This window comes from Arachis hypogaea, chromosome 6 (assembly GCF_003086295.3).
Source record: "Arachis hypogaea cultivar Tifrunner chromosome 6, arahy.Tifrunner.gnm2.J5K5, whole genome shotgun sequence".
Classification (NCBI taxonomy): Eukaryota; Viridiplantae; Streptophyta; class Magnoliopsida; order Fabales; family Fabaceae; genus Arachis; species Arachis hypogaea.
In genome coordinates this window covers 98,757,200-98,778,477 of record NC_092041.1, presented here as the reverse complement: position 1 = coordinate 98,778,477, position 21,278 = coordinate 98,757,200, and the positions used below count along the sequence as shown (strand labels likewise).

At 35.1% G+C, this 21,278-nt stretch overlaps 2 long non-coding RNA genes across 3 annotated transcripts; one reads left to right on the top strand and one right to left on the bottom strand.

The window, feature by feature from the left end:
• Positions 1-3,440: 3,440 nt before the first annotated feature.
• On the top strand, positions 3,441-5,797 carry LOC112697096 (uncharacterized). Of its 2 annotated transcripts, none has more exons than XR_003151074.3 (4): positions 3,441-4,124; positions 4,207-4,310; positions 4,751-5,061; positions 5,146-5,797. It is a non-coding gene; the product is annotated as an uncharacterized lncRNA (long non-coding RNA). The 2 variants fall into 2 exon arrangements; XR_003151073.3 differs by having other exon boundaries at positions 4,571-5,061.
• Positions 5,798-10,402: 4,605 nt separating this feature from the next.
• Positions 10,403-19,550, bottom strand: LOC140173496 (uncharacterized). The gene is made up of 2 exons (XR_011862529.1): positions 19,049-19,550; positions 10,403-10,713 (listed from the first exon to the last, which is right to left on the bottom strand). It is a non-coding gene; the product is annotated as an uncharacterized lncRNA (long non-coding RNA).
• Between the last annotated feature and the right edge of the window lie 1,728 nt (positions 19,551-21,278).

The following is a 21,278-nucleotide window of genomic DNA, read 5'->3' as shown; positions in this document are numbered from 1 at the left end:
TTATACTCAACTTTCTCAGGAAATAGATCTCCTACAAAAAGGAAGACAACAAAGTATCCAAGTCGGTTCAAATTCACCCAAGTATCAACTTAAATACACCCAAGCAACAACTTAATATACACCTATAATTTTAAGCTAGTTACCTGTTGCATTGATGCCAAGCGCATGACCTATTTTTTTTTTGTGTTATTTGGAAAGAACCATATCCTGTCTTCAGTCTGTTCTCCCCAAGTTTGAAGTTGTTTGCCAGCTCCCTTAAGAGTTGGTGATCCACCCTTAGTGGTGGGATGTGCATCAACCCACCGAATCCGAGATCTCTCACAATCGCCTTCTTCTCCTCAGTCATGTTTCTGAACTTATCACTCAAGAGATGTATGGCACACTTAAGGTCTTTTGTTTGGTTTCTTGCTGCCATTTTCTCTGAAACGAAAAATACACCGAAAGATATCAGTAAGATACACCCATATATATAAGTCAGATACACCCATTAATAACAATAAGATACACCCATTGATAACAGTAAGATACACCCATATATATGAGTCAGATACACCCAAAGATATCAGCAAGATACACCCATTGATAACAGTGAGATACACCCATAGATATTATTCAGATACATCCATATAGATATTAGTCAGATATCACTCAACCATGCTTCAATATCAAGCCACATTACAAGGTTAAGCAGTATACACCCCCAATCTACGGAATAAACCCCCAAAAATCAACAACAATAGCAGGAGAACTTAGAACAACAACGTAGAACGACGTAGAACTTAAAAGAACGACGTAGAACTTAGAACAGTGTAACAAAAAAGCAAGAATAATAGTAAAACCCTAGAAGAACGACGTAGAAGAAAAGTAAAATATACAGGAATCTTAATGAACTTACGTTGAGTATTGTTGCTTTGTTTTCTCTTCAGATTCTTCACGGAGAGTTTGATAGTGTTTTGATGGAGGTTTCGAACAACGATTTGTATATTTTGAACTTTGATTTTCGCTCGAAAATGGGAGGGTTTCCTTGTTTTCAAAGTGCTTTGAGAAGTGGAAGAAGTGGAAGAAGTGGAAGAGTCTGCCATACGTAACCATTTGAGTGTTGAGCGCGTGATTTTGACGCGCCATGTTATCTCTCTTCATGCGCGTGAGTTCTATTTGGGTTGGGCCAACTTGTAAGCTTGTAAACTTGTATGTGTAGCAGGCCCGATCAAAATATTATATCCAACATAATATCTTCAACTTAAAGTCATTGTCAATAAACCATATTTGCCAATAAACTATCATAATAAGTATCTTAATCTTCATTAATATCCTCAAGATTATTCTGTATAATTATATAAAAAAATAATTAAAAAAATAATTATAACGTGTAAGCAAGTCTGATTATAATTAATCTATATATAACTAAATTCTCTTTTTACTATTTTAGCTATCACAATTGTTTATGAGTTATATATTATGTCCAATTAACAATAACATTCTTTTTTACTGTTTTGACTATATGAATTTTTTTTTCTAATACAATATGTCCACAGTCTAATTTTTCCACAATACTAACCTGAATAGCATTAGATTGCATCTGAATTAGAATACACATAGATTAGAGATGATGCTTATTTAGAAATAACTCATAATTCTAGCAAACTAATATATCATTAGTCAGTGCTTTAATGTAAACCAAAAGAGCATAAATTTTTTACGTTCACATATTATGAAAAGCTAGAGTAAAGAATTTGGTTCACAATATTAACATAATAAAACAGGGAATATATCTTATGAAAACGAGATTCATAAAAAAAATCTTTTAAAGGGGGCAGTGTTAATAAAGTGATAAAATAATATTTTAATTATCTTTAAATTTATAATAATTATTATTTATAAATTCTCATTATCTTAATCAAAAGGTAATTAATTATATATATTAACTCACTTTTTTCTCTAGTCAGATCTCATATATAAAAATGTGAGAATGTATTTATAATAATTGGATTGATTTAAATGGACGAAATTAAATATAGCTAATAAATGGTATACAAATAATATATTTAATATAATCATTGAATTCATGAAAAAAAAGTGCATTTCATAGCCATGGTGTTTGATTTTCAATAAAATAGGTCTAATAAATAAACTAAAATATTTAGAATTCACATGAGATATATTAGACCATGCAAATGATATTTAAGTTGTGGTTTGTTTTTAAATTAAAAAATATTCTAAGAAATTTTTATAAAAAATATTATGTTCAGAAGTATATTATACTCAATTATTATAATTTTTTTCGTTTATTTAGTGTTATAAATGGATATAAATTATTTCTAATATTTTCAATAATAATTTAGTATACGTATATTTTACTATATATACTCCTAAAATTAAATTTTTAATTTCTAAAATAACATCAATACCAACAAAAAAGAACTCTTTGAAGAAAACATAATAATTAAAGTATACCATATATATAATTAAAATATATCTAAAATTAAATTAAAATCATTAGATTTTACATCATTTTCAAATGAGATTTTTTCTTCAATCATTTTATTTTATTTTTTACAAGACGTGTATATCCAAATAAAATTGTTTTTTAATATATGCATGATGTTGAATATATATACAATTAGCTAATATTATTTTTATTCATTTTCCATATATAATAAGAATATTTTATTGTACCAAATAAATCCAATATAAACTAAGGGGCAGAAGTCCGAAAAGAAATAAAAGGAGATTCTTAGCAACAGTAAGTATAAATTAGTTTTCTATCTCAAAAAAAAAAAAAAAGAATTGTTCAAAATAAAAGAGAAGGACAGAAGTATTTCAAACAATTTTGGAATAAATAACACGCAGTTATTGATGAACAATGGTACTTTTTAACAATTTGAATTTTTTCTATACTCTAGGTATATTTTAATAAAATTTAAAGACAATATTTCTAAATGCAATGAATATAAATACATTCACACATGCATTCAATGACTATAAATGTATTGTTTGAATACTATTTATTAGGTACATTTAATTTTAATAATTTAAATTAATCTAAAAGCTATAAATATGTAAGGTCCGTATTTCTAAAAAAATTAAATAATAAATTTATTTAAATCTATTATATTTAATTAAGATTATATTTTTAAAAAATTTTATATATAAATTAAGTAATTTTTTATTTATGATTTAAAATTTTAGTAATTGAATAATAATAATAAGAATTTTATATATTTTAAGTTAAATAATTAAATTTTTAATTTTATTTTATGATTATAAAAAAATTAATTTTTATTATTTTTGATAATTGAATTAGATTATTTATTTAAAAATAAATAAAATTGATAATTAAATAGTATTTTTATAGATATTATTATTAAATTATAGTTAATTTTTAATTATTTTATTATTCTTAATTGTATTAAAATTACCTACATTACTCAAAATTTTTCAAATTGAACCCACTAACCCTAACCTAACCTAGTCACTACCCCACCCACCGCCACACCCCTTTCTTGCACACAGCACAAGCAAACACACACGCACAACATAACAAGGAAGAAAAAAGGGGGGGGGGGGGGGGGGGGGACGAAATAGGGGAAAAGGGAGAGGGAGATTCAAGAGAGCAGAGAACGGAAGAAGAGGGAGACCGCGCCAGCCACCGCACCACGTCGCTGTGCCCAGCTCGCTGCCAGTCGCCGAAAGGAGGAGCGTGACCACCACAAGGAATCATCATCATCGTTGCCGAGCAGGGAGAGAGAAAGCGTCGCTGTTCTGCCTTCCATCAAGCCAGTTCCACCGCTGCCGTCACGTCGTGCTGCCACAAGTATGCGCTGTCGCAGCTGTCTCGTCGCGCCATCATCACGAGTCGCACGTCATCGCTGTTAAATCCACGTCGCGTCGCCGTGGCAGGAGCTTCTGCTGCCACGGGGAAGCTCGCGAAGGGAGAGGAGGAGCTCGTGAGAAAGGAGCTCGTCGCTACCGCTACATTCACCGCCGTTAGCGCGCTCCGCCGTCGTTGTTGGGGACACGGTTGCTGAGCCTCTGGCTGCCGAATAACAGCGTTGTCGGTGCCGAAGGTTGCCAGAGGTTGCTGTCAGAGATGCATGTCCATTTTGTCGTTCTTCTTCTTGACTGTAAGTTGCTCTCGTTTCGAAGCTCTCGCTGTTATTGTTCTGGTAATTTGTTGTTGAGGATTTTAAGTCATGGATGTCATAGGGTTAATTTACTGAGCTTGCATACGGTGGAAGTTGTCGAAGCTGTTGTGGGACGGTAAAAAGGTGTTTTGCATGTTTCATAGCTTTCGTGTTTCGACAATTGAGGTAGGGGTTTGTTTTTAAAATTAAATGTTTTAATTTAAGAATGCCTAAAAAAGCTTATTGAATAATTGCAAATAATTCATCAGAGTCTAGTATTACTAATTGATGTGAATTTGTTGAATTGTAGTTGTGAATGGTGTTTAATTGGTGTTGTTTGTTAAACTAATGAATTGTGCTTGGATTGAAGCTGTGAATGTTGCTGGAATTTCTAGTCTTGTTAATTTCTTAATTTGATTGACGATTTGAGATTTGTTTGATAATAGTGAGTACTGTTGCAATAATTTGGAATTGTTAAGAGAATGAAGGAGCACGTAAGGGTGGTGAATTCGAATGTTAAGGGAGGTCCTATCCGAATTTTTATAAAGATATACAAAAAGGTGATTTTGATTTGAAAAATCTGACTTATAAGCTTATTTTGAAAAATGTTTCTATGTTGAGAAAAGGGCCAGTGTTTGGAGAAGTTAGTCAGCCTCCTCAGGGGCGTAGGAAAGTGATTCTGAAGAAGAGGAAATCAGACATGGTGGACTTGTCTAAAGAATCTAGTGAAAAGGATAAGGGTGTTTCCTTAGAAGAAATTCAAGCTTTTATGGTAAACCATAAAAAGATTCATGAATTGTCTGAGCAGAGCGAGGGTTTGTCGGTGTTGGGGAAATAGTATCCTTATATGGCTGTGGCGGACGAGTTTTGTCAGTCCTCGGCCGATGTATCCTTGGCTAACGAGGTTGGTGAAATTGTGATTGGGCAATATATGCAGGTAAGGTCCAATTTTTATTTTATTGTTAGTATTATTTTTTGGTAGTAGTATGTATGTATAATTTGTTGATAATGTGGTTTGTAGGTGGTTGGTTTTCGGCTGGCCAGTTTAGGGCGTAGCCAAGAGTTGAAACATAAGAAAGTAATAGTTGAAAAAGAGGACTGTTTGTTGTTGAAAGAAGAATTGGCTGAAAATAAAGTTACTCTGGCCGTATTACAGACTAAATTGGCTGATACTGAGAAACAGTTAAAAGAAACAAAGGATAGTTATGCTAAGGATGTCGAGGATTTAAAGAAAAAGAGGCTGATTTGGGGAGCATGGAATCTCGGCTGATTGAAGTTACTGCTCAACTGAAAGAAATGGAGAAGAAAAAAGGGGATGAAATTTTGGACTCCTTTGTTGAGGGGTTTGAAAGAGCATCTTTACAAGTTAAGTTCCTTGCCCCTGAAGTAGATTTGTCTGAAATGGATCCTGGAAAGATCGTCTGGGATGGAAAGATGGTTGAACATGATGGTGTTGCCGAAGATGAGGCTGAGAATGTTTAGTATTTTATGAAAAGCTATATGTTTTTTGTGCTATTTTGTAATGCTCTCTTTGTTAGAGCTTTTTGTATTGTTAAGGTGTTTTTTGTTTCTACCGCTAGAAAGGGCGATACATTTTAATAATGGTGATGGAAAGTTGTAGTTTTCTGGTAGAGTTGATTGTTGACTTTTGTTTTAAAGAATGTGTTTGGATCTCTTTGTTTTTGAGGTATTTAGAAAAGCTTTTGCTTAGTTGGTAGGAATTTTTGTTTAGAATATTCCTTGTTTGTTTGAATGATTTGATTGCCGACCATGGGCGAGTTGTAGTTTGTATAAGCAGAAGTGCTCGTTGTTTGAATTTATTTGAGATTGATAAAAAATAAACTCGGATCTATGCTTTAATGATAAAATCAGTTACCAGAATGATAAGTATTAGAGTTGGTATTGACTTTATTTGAAACAATTGAGACAAACTTTATTGTTCATATACAATAAATTGGTGAACCTTTGGATACAAAGGTGCAGGTAGGCTAGTCTCGTTAAAACTTCTCCAAACAAAATCTTTTTGGGAAAAAATCTTGGTAGTAGGAAAAAGGGTACAAGCCTGTCCCTAACTTTCAACTATAGAACTTTTTTAAGGAAGAAATATTCCAGATGTTAGGTAGAGTTGTACCATTTACTGATTCTAATCTGTATGCTCCATTGCTGAGGATTTCTATAATTTGGTATAGACCGTCCCAATTTGCTGCGAGTTTTCCATGGGATGATGGCTTCCGAGCAGTTTCTGTCTTTCGAAGTACCAAATCTCCTTTTTGAAATGATCGGCTTCTTACCAATTTATTATGTCGCCGAGCTATGGCTTGTTGTACCGCACGTTGTTAGAGTGTTGCCATGTCCCTTATTTCTTCGATGATATCTAACTCTTCTCGCCGAGCTTCATCTTGGTGACTGAGTTGGGTTCTGATTGAGCTTTGCGAGATCTCTAATGGTATCATAACCTCAGAGCCATATACAAGTCGGAATTGGTCTCTTTTGTTGATGATTGTGGTGTGGTATTATAGCCCCAAAGGATTTCAGGTATTAGCTCGGCACAGAGTCCTTTAGCGTCGTCTAATTTTTTCTTGAGTGCATGCAATATTACTTTATTTCGGCCTTTGCCAATTTGTTCGTTTGAGGATGTTCAACGGAGGCGAAGTGTTGTTTGACTTTAAGATTCTGCAAAAAAGATTAAAATTTCTGATCAACAAACTGGCAACCATTGTCAATAATGATATGCCGAGGAATGCCAAAACGACAAATAATATTTTTCCAGACGAAAGAGATCATTTGCTAGGATGTGATCCTAGCTAAAGGTTGGGCTTCAACCCACTTTGAAAAATAATCAATTTCAACTATGACAAATTTTACCTGACCCGGTGCCGTTAGGAACGGACCGAGTATATCTAGTCCCCATTGGTTGAAGGGCCAACTAACATCGAAATGATGTAGTTGCTCGGCAGGAATGTGTATGAGTGGTGCATGTTTCTGCCAATTGTCACATGTCCGAACTTTGTTATGACAATCTTGTTTTAAGGTAGGCCAAAAGAAACCGGGCGAAGCTAAACTCTGAGCTCCAGTGTGTGTTCCGCAAATTCCCTCGTGTGCTTTGGACAGTGCTATATCGGCTTCAGTTTTGTAAGGCATTTTAGTAATGGGCGAGTGTATCTTCGCCTATATAGAGATCCGTGGAGTAATGTGAAGAAAGATGCTTGCCGTCGAAACCTTTTTGCATTCTCGACACTGTCTGGTACATGACCTGTTTGTAAATATTGTATAAAGTCGTTTTGCCAATCCTTTTCCTGTGTGACACTTACAACATCTGTTAGAGTAACACTTGGATAGGTTATAGTAGATTGATGTAATGTGGATAGATCGGACTGTGTGCTGCCGAGTTTTGATAAGATGTCGACCCTATAGTTCTGTTCTCGTGGTATATGTTGTATTTCAAATTTTATAAATTTTGAACTTAAATTTTTTACTAACAATAAGTATTTGGAAAATAGAGGATCTTTTACCTGGAAAAGATCGTTTACCTGCTGTACTACCAATAGTGAGTCACAATATACCTTTATGGCTGATATATGAAGATCTAAACAAAGTCGGAGTCCGGCGACGAGGGCCTCATATTCGGATTGATTGTTGTTGGCTTTAAAGGATAGGTGTAGTGGATGCTCCAGAATGAAACCATCGTCGCCCTCCAGCCGGATTCCTGCGCCATACCCTTCAGTGTTTGATGAACCGTCTACATATAAAGTCCATTGTACTGTATGGTCGTCTTCTGTAGGGATTGTCGGTTCTGCTATGAAGTTGGCGAGGAATTGTAACTTGATCGGTCCTCTTGCTTGGTATCTAATGTCAAACTCAGACAATTCAATTGACCACTTAACAAGTCTGCCTGCAATTTCTGGTTTGTGCAGCACCTAGCGTAATGGGTGGTTGGTCCGAACATAAACGACATGGCTTTGGAAATAAGGTCGGAGCCTTCTTGCTAAGAATATTAATGCTAACGCCTCTATCCTCGGGTAGTTGATTTTAGCATGTTGGAGGGTTTTACTGACGAAGTATATTGGATGCTAAACTTTGTCCCTTTCTGTAACAAGAGCAAAGCTTATCGCCCAGTCAGTAACTGATAAGTATAGGAATAAATCTTCCCCTTGTAAGGGTTTTTGTAAAATCAGCGATTGCGAGAGAGTTGTTTTTAGTGTATTAAAAAGCTCTCTCACAATCGTCATTCCACTGAAAGTTGTTTTTCTTTTTAAGTGTTTGGAAGAAAGGAATAGATTTTGAAGCTAAATATGGGCCGAATCTGGATAGTGTAGCAAGTCTTCCTGTGAGGTGCTGGACTTCTTTTAATGTCTTCGAGCTTGTCATCTCCACCACTGCTTGGCATTTGTCAGGGTTCGCCTCAATACCCCTGCTGGTTAGTAGAAAGCCTAAAAACTTACCACCTTGAACGGCAAAGGCGCATTTCTCAGGATTCAGACGCATGTTGTAGTGGCGTATCTTGCTGAAGATCTCTATTAGGTCATCGATATGGTTCTTGCCAACTTTTGTCTTGGCGACCATGTCATCGACATAGACTTCTATATTTCTGCCGATCTGATTGGCAAAGACTTTGTCCATATGACGCTGATAAGTTGCGCCTACATTCTTTTGTCCAAAAGGCATAACTTTATAACAATAATTACCGAACTCAATGATAACTGCCATTTTACTTTGATTAGAAGGGTGCATAAGGATTTGATTATAACCCGAATAGGTGTCCATAAAACTTAAGGTGGCATAACCAGAAGCGTTATCTACCAAAGAGTCTATGGACGGTAAAGCATAAGAATCTTTCGGGCATGCTTTGTTTAAGTCAGTAAAGTCGACGCACATGCGCTACTTGCTGTTTTGTTTCCTTACCATTACAACAATGGCCAGCCATGTAGTAAATCTGATTTCTCTAATGAAGTCTGCATTAATCAGCTTTTGAGTTTCTTCTAATGATGCCCTCTTCTTTTCATCCCTGAGGTTTCTCTTTTTCTGCTGCACTGGTCATACGGAAGGGTTGATGGCCAATCTATGGCTGATGCCTTGTGGGTCGATGCCAGGCATGTCAGAAGGCGTCCATGCAAAGAGGCGGCTTGCTCTTGTAGAAAGGCTTGTATCGCATTTAGTTCCTCTGTGCTTATTGCTGTACCTATATAGGTAAATTTATTAGGATCATTATTGAAATATACTTTTTGTAACTCGAGTTAATACTCAAAATGACCTCTGAAATTTGACCTCTAACTCAATTTAGCTCTCAAATTACCAATTGACTCAAATTGTACCCTGAAATTTTAAGACGTGACTCAAGTTGGCCCTTCAGTCTATTTTAAGTAGCACTCGGGCATTTAGTATGATTATGAGGTGCTAAAAATTAGGATGTTACAAAATATATTCTCATATTCTCATATAAGAATTTTATAAATATAAATTTTAATAATCTTCTTTTCTAAAATCTAATATTTAATAATATTTAAAGATACATCTTAGTAATATGATCATACATGTATAATGCTTCATTTTAAATTAAATTGGTCAAATATTATAAAATAGAAATAAATATATAATAATACTATACATTATTCTTTAAATAATAAAAACAATATCTTCAAACAAAATATATTTATAATGAACCAAAAGTATTGGAATGATAATCATTTTGAATATTCATGAATCTTACACTAAAATAAACATATCCATATGAAAATATGCATGAGAACACTTATGATTTACTACTAATAAACTATGAAAAATCTAAATATTGTATCTTACATAAGTATCTTCTACTTAAAATCATTGTCAATAAAACCATCTTTGCCAATAAACCATCATGATAAGCATTTGAATCTTCATAAACATTCTCAAAATTATCTTACATAATTATATAAAAAATAATTAGAAAAATAATTATAGAATTAGCTATCATAATTATTTATGAGTTATGTATTATGTCCAATTAACAAAAATAATTTTCTTGATCGTATGTTTTGACTATATGAATTTTTGTTCTAACACAAATATGTCCACAGTCTAGTATCTCCATGTGTAACAATCTACCATACAAAACTTTACGCCTAGGACGTAAATCAAAGGTGGTGAGGCGTTACGGCCACTAAAAGTAAAAGTATGTAATATAATATAATTAAAGAAAATCGTTACTAGGAGCCTTGAAAGAGAAGTTAATAAAAAATGAAACAGAAATCGCATCACTCACAGTCGAATAAATGTGGAAAGGTAGGTAACATCAAGCGGAAAAAATAACATATATATAAGATTAGAGTTCTAAAGATACAAATAACAAGCTCTTAGCCTAGCTTGCGAAGCAAAGGCCGACCAGAGTATACATATACATATATATAACCTAAAAGAGTAACCCAAAATATATGACAAAATACCTATTTCTCCAAGTCCGCCTCTAAGAGGGACAAAACATAATATATACATGGTGGAGAATCTATATACATATATACAAAGCATAAAACAAATACAATAATTCCAGAATAACCAACTTTGCTTGCAGAGGGAACTTCAGACGCTCACCGAGGCACATCTCGACCTGCATCTGAAAAACAACAATATATATATATATATATATATATATATATATATATATATATATATATATATATATATATATATAATGAGAATCGGATGTTCTCAGCATGGTAATGGTACCCACATAAATAATATATAAGGTCCCGGAAAAGCCAGAGAAAATTCTAGAACCCGACACTCAGAGTTAAACTTAAAGAAATAAACTAAACCAGAAATTAGGTAACTGTCTAAGGTTCACAAGTTCTGAATCTAATCCTAACTCTACTATTCACTTTTTGTTTCATTAAATTCTAACCCTACAATTCATTTTCTGTCTCCTACAGCCCTCTGAAATATCGGTGGAACAACCCTCAACATTACCTCCACCAGCATAAGGGATCTCTCAGTTGCACAGACAAACAATACAAGCAAACAAAACACAAAATAGGATGCAGTTACAGCAGGTAAAACATATAGCAAGTAAACATAGTAAACCCAAGTAATGCACAATCAAACAAAACAAACAAATACATATGATGAATACTTGCCCTATGGATGATGAGTCTTATCTGTCAGTTATAAAGACAACCCGACATATCTGGTAGCTAACCCTAGACAGAACACTACAACATGGAATATATATATTACTCGTCTTCCCATGCAGTTGTTTCACCCAATCCATAATAGGTATTACTCGTCTACTCAGGTAGGTGCCTCAAACCACAACACGAGTGGGGATTACTCGTCTATCCTCAAGCTATGACTTGGATAGGAATTACTCGTCTACCTTCAAAATCGCATCTCGGATAGGAATTACTCATTTGTGCACAAAATCATAACTCGGATAGGGATTAATCGTCTATCCCTAAAGTCATTCCTCAATATCTCATTAACATATAATTGATTCATATTCATTCAAAGTTCATAATTAACTCAATTCTCCTTATAATTAACTGTACATGCTTAAGCCTATCCAGTACTACGTATGAGAAAAGTAAAAATATAGGATTGATCATAAAAATATTTAGGATATGAACCAAAACACTTATCTTAAAGATTTTGGTCCTAGGTGGAGCCAAGGAGCAAAAATTACAAAATTGTCCCTCATTTAAGGGGTAAAGGGCGTGACTCACCCTCCTCATTTTACAAAATTTCAATTCTATTCACCAAAGGGAGAGAGAGCCACGAAGAAAGAAGAAAGGAAAGAACCCTAACCCAATTTTACTATTCACCATCTCACTCAAATCCAATTTTCTCACAAATTGTAGCTCTGATTGAAAACTCCTTTGCAGCCACACATTCATATCATCATCGTCTTCATTTTTATATAACTTTTGCTGTGAGTACTTGCAATAACTCTGACCCATTTTTGTTTTTTTCCTTGATTTCACATTTTGGTAGTGTGGGATATTGAACATTATGATTTTGATGATTTAGGGAAAGCTCAAGCACAATCTCTAGCGGGATTTTGACCCAAGATCATGTAGAACAAGGTAAGTGAACTCTTTTTCCCTGTTTTTCACAATTGCGTGTAAAAATGTTGTATAAACAATTGAGAATTTGATGTAATTATATTGAATAGAGTAGCTTAAATGCTTGGTTTAATTTGATGCAAATTGAGTGCTTGGTTGGATTGGTAAGAAGTTGGTGGAGGCTTGGATTGGCCGGAAGGAAAGGTTCACGAGGTTGGAAACTACCGTCAATGAAGGTATGAGTTTTAGTTTTGGGTAAACATTATGTAATGCTATGTGAAAACCTATGTTAGAGGACCTTAGGATAGTGTTGAATTGGTATGTTTGATGTTATGGATTGAACTTGGCTTAGTTGAATAATTTATGTGGAATAATTGTTGAAATGGATATTGTTGAGTGATTTGTTGGTGATTGTTTATAGTGGATAATGTAGTATGATTGTGTAGCTTGATTTGCTATTGATGGTTCATAAGAAAAATTGGGCCGGAGGTCGTGATTAGGTAAGTTGCATCCTTGGTAAGTATAGCGGAATTGGTTTGAGCCATATGGATTATGGAATTGTGTGAATTGAATTGATTAATAGTTTTTGAATGGAATTGATGTAAATCGGAAATAGTTAATTGATGGGAATTAGTTGTTTTAAGTCTTGAATGGCTAGAATGTGATTTGGGATTGATGATTGAGTGGGGAGGATGTATAAGAATTGGTTTAGGTTGGTTTTAAAAAAGCAAATTTGAGAAAAAGATGAAATTGAGTTATGCAGAATTTTGGGTAAAAAGTGATTTTTGACCAACTTCGATGGACCATAATTTAGCGCTCAAAGCTTAAAATTGAATGAAATTTATCTTGAATTAAATATGCGAAAGCACAGTTTAAAACCGTCAAAGAATGAAGGAAAGATGAATTTTGTAGCAAAAGTTATAGAGGTTTAAAAATCTGTGTTAAAAACTAAAAATTACAGATTTTGCAGTACACCAAAAAACTTTTTGATGTGTGCGTGCGCACAGACACTCAAAATGAACTTGTGCATATGTACAGAAGCTTGCTGATTTGTGCGTGCGCACACAACTTGTTTTCTGCAAAGTGTTGTTTTTTTACTGTTTAACCTTCCCGGCAAGCTTGTGACCCTATGTAGCATCCATATGACACCCAATAATCAGTTTTTAAGCTTTAAATATAGAATGGATATATCTAATGAATTGAATTGATAAATTCCCAGATAAATACTTTGTTAATCGGATGAAAAGTTGTGGAAATGGTAGTTCATCCTGCCTACAGTAAGGATAGTGGTTTAGTCTTACTCACGAGATAATGACATTGATTTATTGATAGACAAATATGGTTATAATTGGTTGAGATTATAATTATGGTTGAGTAAAATTTGATTAGAGACTTATGTCAAAAAGTGATGGTTATATGCAGTGACGAATCTAAAAAATTTTGATAATGGGGGCGAAATATATATAACATGATAATAATCTTTACAATTCTGCTAGGTAACCAACAGAAAATTTAACCAACAACAAGCCAACAAACATTTTTGAATTATACTCCATACTAAAATATAAAATTAATAATCATTAATTGCAGTTATTTAAAGTTAGTTGGTTAGGCGTTGTTTACCTATACTTTTCCTAATTTGTATAATAAAAATATTATGTTTACATAAAAGATTAGCTATCAAATTATCTACTATGAATTTGTGTATAAATACATATATTGTTTAACTTATTTTCAATGTATATTTTGTATTTCAAAATTTGTATTTTAAGATTTATTCTGTACAAGTGATTATTTTATATATACGTAGCATAATTGTTGTTATAGTTATATTTTGTTATTATAAAATATGATTAGGTTTCAAAATATCTAATTACAAATTAAAATACTAGAATAATAATTTAAATACTAACATATAATTTAAAATTTAATTTTTTATATTTCACACTTTGAAACCTTGACAATATAATCAAAATATCTTATATATATATATATATATATATATATATATATATATGTTGTTAAACAATTATTTAAAACCTAACTTTCATACAATTAGCTCTTCATGATATTCATAGTTAAAAAAGTTCATTCAATTAGTATAGTTGTTATGAAAAAACTAAAGCTAATTTCAAAAGAAGAAACACAAATGGATAAATAATATTCTTTCGAGTCGATTTTTAAAAAAGAACACCAATCTTATTTAAATCTGAAAATTGATCATTATAATGGACATCTAATATGAAGTTCTCAAATTGACTATCAAGTGTCAAAAGTTAAATAAAAAATTATTATGGGGTCAAATTTAATAATTTAGTGGGGGCAAATAAATATTATTATTATGTACTACTCAATAAAATTCCAAATTGTAGTGGGGATGCTTACCCCCACATCCATAAGAGTATATCTGTTCCTGGTTATATGAGGCTTACGATAAAAACTATGAATGAGATATATATACTAGCGATTACAATTAATGGTGAATTTGTTCAGGATAATGGATTTGGTTGATAAGGATTATATTTGTTTTTAGGGGTAGATATGATGAATTTTAATGAATAATTCCCTGATAAAGACTTAATTTATGAGACATCTGCACCTGGTATATGCAAGGACGTGAATTTTGTCCCGCTTGCTCAGTGTTGCAGTGTAGTTTTGGGGATGGTGGTTCGTCCTACCCACAGTGAGGATGGTAGTTTTATCCCACTCACGGCTTTAGGATAAGTATCCTTGTGATCAATGTGAAGATAATGAATTATGATTTTGATTGATAATTTTGGGTATGATTATTATCTTGGTTATGTTTGAACGTGATTATGAGTTGGCAAGGACAGAGATTTTTTCCTGCTTGCATGTTTGTGAGTGATGATGATTATTGATTGGCAAGGACGTAGGTTTTATCCCACTTGCATTATTGATATTGTGGGGATGTTGGTTCGTCATGCGCACAGCGAGAGTGGTGGTGCGGATGTGGGAAAGGTGGTAGAACACTCTTCCTCAAAATTTTTCCCTCATTCCTCTGGTTGCAAGGTGAGACGGCACTCTCCGTTGAGTAAAATGATACTCTCCATTGTTTTATATGGCACGACCTATAGGGGAAGGTGGTAGGGTACTCTCCCTCGGAATTTTTCATCCTGGAGATGCGCAGCAGAAAGACAATGTCCGGGTGCCACCAGATGTGTCGGGTTTGGCATTATAACCGACAAGTGAGCTCACAGTCAGTAGGACATACATGCATCATGTGCATTTTGTAACACCCTAATATTCAAATCCTTATGCTCGAGTCACAAGTCAATGATATTACGGTGGTACGACTCTCAGGTGGATTTTTAATATATAAACATAGGTAATTTCGAAAGGAGTATTAATCGAGGAGCCTGAAAAGAGTAGAAATAAAATCGCGAAGACGTATCACTCACGATTCGACAACGAAAAGATAAAACGTGAAGCCGAAAGCGATATATGGACAAGGCATAACGGAGATTAAGAGATAGATAACAGATAGATATATATAACATAAGTAAATAGCCACTAGTCGCGACCCGCGAAGTTTAGGCCGGCTAGGGTACAGTATGAAAGTAGTTGACAACAGTACATCCTAATCTCTCCTAAAGGAAACATAAGAGCCTCTATAGGCAAGTTCCAAAAGAGTTCAACACATAATATAATATCTTCAAAACAAAGGTGGAGAGATTCTAAGCAAAACACAAAGTGGAGAAAATAAAGATCTTCGCCGGCTCTCAGACGAACCACAGCTCACTTCTGAGCACCTGGACCTGTATCTGAAAAACAAGAGATATATACGGAATGAGAATCTCGGGCCCATGGGTTCCCAGTACGGTAAAAGTGCCAAATAAATCAATGCACTGCAATAAAAACTCACTAAGCATCCTAAACTCCTTTTCACCAAGTATCCAGCCTAGATTCTCACTAATCCATAAATAGGCATCTGCCGTAAGGGGATACTAAATCTAGTTCATGTTACACATGTTTCCCAACTCGCTGATTCTTACACGAATCAGACTCAGAATCATAAGCAAAACCATCACCAGTTGTTCTGTCTCAGCAACTCTATATCAATACATCATACCCTCGTCTGGAGCTAGTGAAATCACATCACTGCGTCTACCCAGGGGGCTCAAATGATCTCATTCAAAAATCATCATCATCATGCAATCGCATTATCAATTCATCTCATCAAGAACAGCCCCCAACATCCACCGACACCATCATGAGGGATCTCTCAATTGTTCAAACACAAGCAATACAGACAAGTAATACACAAATAAGGTACAAGTAGAGCAAGTAGCACATAATCAGGTAACATAGCATATATGAGATAGAAATCCAAAACAAATAGGCAAACCCAAACAATTCAAACATATGCAAATGATGTATGCCTGCCCTATGGCTGATGATATCATCTGTCGGTTATATAGCCAACCCGACACGTCCTGGTAGCTAACCATGGACAGAAACACCCCTTGCGGAGCAAGTAGGTTTGAGCTACAACCCCCTTGCTACTACCCGCTCAGCCCAGAGCCAGTGGAACAACCACTACTGCGGCTACTACCCAGGCGGGTGTTTAACAGCTCAACCTGGAGCCAGTGGAACAACCACTACTGCGGCTACTACCCAGGCGTCACAATCTCTGACCTGGAGCAAGTGGGACGAACCACAACCCTTGCTACTGCCCAGATATCTTAAGCATTAACCCGGAGCAAGCGGGACGAACCACAACCCTTGCTACTACCCAGGTATCTTAAGCATTAACCCGGAGCAAGCGGGACGAACCACAACCCTTGCTACTGCCGAGGTATCTCAAACATATATTCATTCAATCTCAATTCATATTATCAATCCTCATTGTTATCAAATCTCAAACATTAACCTGGAGCAAGTGGGACGAACCACAACCCTTACTACTACCCAGGTATCACAAATACATTCATTCAAAACTCCATAATTAACTCATTTATCATAAACATCCTTTTCCATCTCATACCCGGAGCAAGTGGACAACGCCACTGCCTACTACCCGGGGTTACACATCACATTTCAACATCTTTCACTATTATCCATTTAACACATTCATTCATTAATCATATATGCAATTATTCTCAGCCATAATCAATAATGGCTTTGCCGTGACCCGGCAATAACTCAGCCATCCGGCTCATGGTCCAATCAAGAACCAGCCATTTATCAATAAATATAGCCCTTCGGCTCATGGCATACACGGTACTCCCACCGTCATTCTCCATATCTCATATAATCATCGTTGATCATCATTGATCATAACTTTTCCCCTTGCTTCACTCGCAAGTTACCACATCCCCTAGCTCCTTTCTCATTGCTAGGCATATCATAATGATTTAATACATAAGGGGTGAGATCGGAGGCTTAGAAGTATGAGATTTGGCCTTTAATACTCAAAAATCAACTTTGGGATGAAAAAGGGCCACGCGTACGCGTACTCCACGCGCACGCGTGGATGGCCACAAAACTCATCGGCGCATACGCGCCATTCACGCGGACGCGCGGATTGAAAAATAGATAACGACGCGTACGCGTCAGCCACGCGTACGCGTGGGTACACTTGCGCCCCAGGCACAAGACTGGCACAACTCTGGCACAACTCTCGGGAAAATGGCTGGGCAATGGGTGCAGCGCATCGACGCGCACGCGCACACCACGCGCTCGCGTGAATGGTGCCTTCTCGAAGAACGACGCGTACGCGCCAAGTGCGCCTACGCGTGGAGGGTCATTCTGCTAAAAAATTTTCTAAGTTAAAAGCTGCAGAATTTACAGATTCAACCCCCAATCTTCCGACGGACATAACTCTCTCGTTTTAAATCGTTTTTCACCCGTTTTTTGAATGACATGGACATCCCGGATCCAATTTCATTTCTAAACAGATTTGGCACAAAACAGAGATCCGTAGTCCAAGTTATGTCCCGTCAAAGTATGCCCAAAAACCATATTTTTCATACAAAACCACAAAGTGCCCTTTTCAAAACAAGCCATTTTCAACCCTTTTCAAAATCAACCAAAACATGCTAGTTTCAACCCTTTTTGAAATCAATCAAAATATACCAAAATCAACATCAAGCCTCCTCAACTCATACATTAACACTTTACCACGATGCACGAAACTGCCATATAACCATTTTTACCCATCTCAAACAAATGGCTAAATTACAAACACATTAACATGTCATACATCTTTCCTCATCCCAATTTCCAACAATACTATTTCCAATCAATCATCATTACACATAATCAATATTATACTCACTGTCACATGATTTCACCCACAAATCAACCTTAATCATTTCTTAAGTATATACCACAACATACATATCTCTTATGCATCATCATACCATCAAGGCATCAATAATCATGATCACATATATGACCACATAACATACCTCAACCAAAACCAAACATACCTCATCTATACAATTTCACCCAAAATTACCAATTTCCATACTTCAACTCCTCAAACCTCATTATTCAATAACCAACCCAATCATTCATATATTCATTATCTAAAATCCATACAATCACTTGTGTCATCATACAATGCACACATCAACTTACCTTCCTTACCTCTTACCGGCCTCCGGCCCAAAATTTACGGCCTCTGGCCCAATTTCACAATTTAAATTCATAAACCACAAGTCAATACTCATTACCCAATACATCAAATTTTCAATACACCAAACATACAAGGCCACACAATTCTCAATCCAATCATTAATTTCACATTACATACCAACTACGCATATTAGCACCAACCATTTACACAATCCAAACTTAATCCTAGGGGCATCTAGCCTAGGAATTCTCATCACACCACACGGTACTTAAATGAAACTTAAACCGTACCTCTTGTAGCCAAATCAATTGAGCCTCTTCTTTGGAAGTCTCCACCAACCTTAGCTCCAAGCCTCACCAAAGCTCCTCAAGCAACACCAATCTCCCAATTGTGCACCAAAACCATCAAATGCACTAACATAACCAATATTACATACATACATCAACCTAGGGCTCATAAAGATGATAAATCACAAGGGTTTGAGCACTTCTTACCTCAGCCCATATGAAGTAGGGATAGAACCCACTTAGAATCCATGTTGGAGTATCCCTAAACACCCAAAATCACAAGATTTCAACACTAACTTCCCAAAAACGTGTAACAGTGGGGAATTTCGAAAACTGGGCAGAGATGAATGGAATACTCACCACAAAACTTAGATAGAATTGTAGAGAATGAGAAGAGCGACGCGTGGCCGCAAACGGCTCGTCAATCGGAGCTCCGTAGCTCAAGTTATGGTGGTTTGAAGATCAAAGAGAGTTAGGTTTTCTCTCTTCTCTTCTCTCTTCTTAATTCAGCGCCCCAACCCTTCTTTTTAGGGTAAAATGAGCTGAAATGCTCATAACTAATGTTTATATATGTTGGGTCTTGGGCCCACTTAGGCCCGGTTCACTTATTTTTGTCCGTTGGCCCAATTTTGGACCAAAACCTTTAAGATTAGCGCTCTAAATCGCACTTCAAATATTTCTACCTCCCCTAATTATAATTCCTCATTTCTTAATCTTATTTACTCATAATCAACTTTCTCAGCTGCAGTACCAGACAGGTCTCAGCTGGTACTGCCGGTCAAAATTCCACTGCGCGCTTTTACGCAAAAAACTATGTCTTCCGACTCGGAAAAATTCACTGAATCCAAAAATCATATTTAAATCATCAAATTCCAATTGCCAAATATTCCAACCATATTCACTCCTACTTAACTCATTATTTAATTAATTTCGGTTAGACCGGGTATTACACATTTGTTTGCTATTGTTTGAGTGTGCATATTTTTTTTTGTTTGCCTAACTGTATATTTCTATTTGATTGCTAATTGAAATATTTGCCATAGTTGCTCTCTAATTGTATTTGTCTTGTATTGCTATTATTTGTGATTGAAATTACTGAGCTGAGGAATTAGATATTGGAAGTATAGATGAGATTGTATTGGAAATGATTGAGACTACAGGCAGTTATGGAGCTGAGACTTAGTGACTTAACCCTGTTGGGAATTAGTTAAAACCCTAGGCTTGAACGTCCGTGAAGTTGGAGCTTTTAGGATTGCCTAGTGAGTTCATATCTCTTTATATAGTTTTTATTTGGAATTATTACCCTACTGAAAACTTTTGGGTTCTCATCCGTCATTGATTTTTCATTTTTCAGATGCAGGGCGTGATGCACCTTGCTCAGTGTGCTGGATTCTGTTTGGCGAAGCGAAGAAAACTTTACTTTTGAGATTTATTTAATTGCTTAGCATTTTCTCCACTTTTGAAAGCCTTATTGTATATTTTCTCTTAGAGATTTTTATGTGGAGAAACATGATTTCTATTTTGTATACTTTCTGGTTTGTAATATTCTAGCTGACCTTTTCTTCGCAGGTCGAGACTAGTAATTATTATGTATGTACCTTTCAACACTTCTTATGTTATCATTTCATATGTGAATGTCGGCACTCGATTTTGTTTATCTTTCTTTCGCGGGCTCCTAGTTATATAATTATTCTTTAAATATTATGTATGTATCTTCTTTTTAGGTGTCGTAATACCTCGCCACCTTAGATTTACGATTTAAGTGTAAAGTTCTGTATGGTAGGGTATTACATGTTGCATCAATTGCATACCAATCGTATGGCTGAAACCACATTAGTTGACTTTAATCTGCGTACTCCTGAAAAACAGTTCACAATTGTAGCGTTCCCACAATACGTTTTAAATTTTCCTTTTTGAAAACCTTTTTCAGTTTCTTTCTCTATTTATCTTCTTTAGTCACTCTTTTTAGTCACCAGTTCTCAATCTCTTTATTTATTTATTAGATGCCTTTGCCCTTTTGTTTATTCTCTTTTAGTGTCTTAATTAATTTTTATACTCTGTTCTTATCTCACCTTAGATCTTTTATAAAGAGAAACTCTAAGTTCTGGACTTCAAACTATCTTTCTAAGACTTTTAATAAAATTACTATTTTACCTTTATATTGTTATATTATTATTATTTTAACATTATCAATAAAATAATATTATATAATATTTTATTACTAAAACTCATT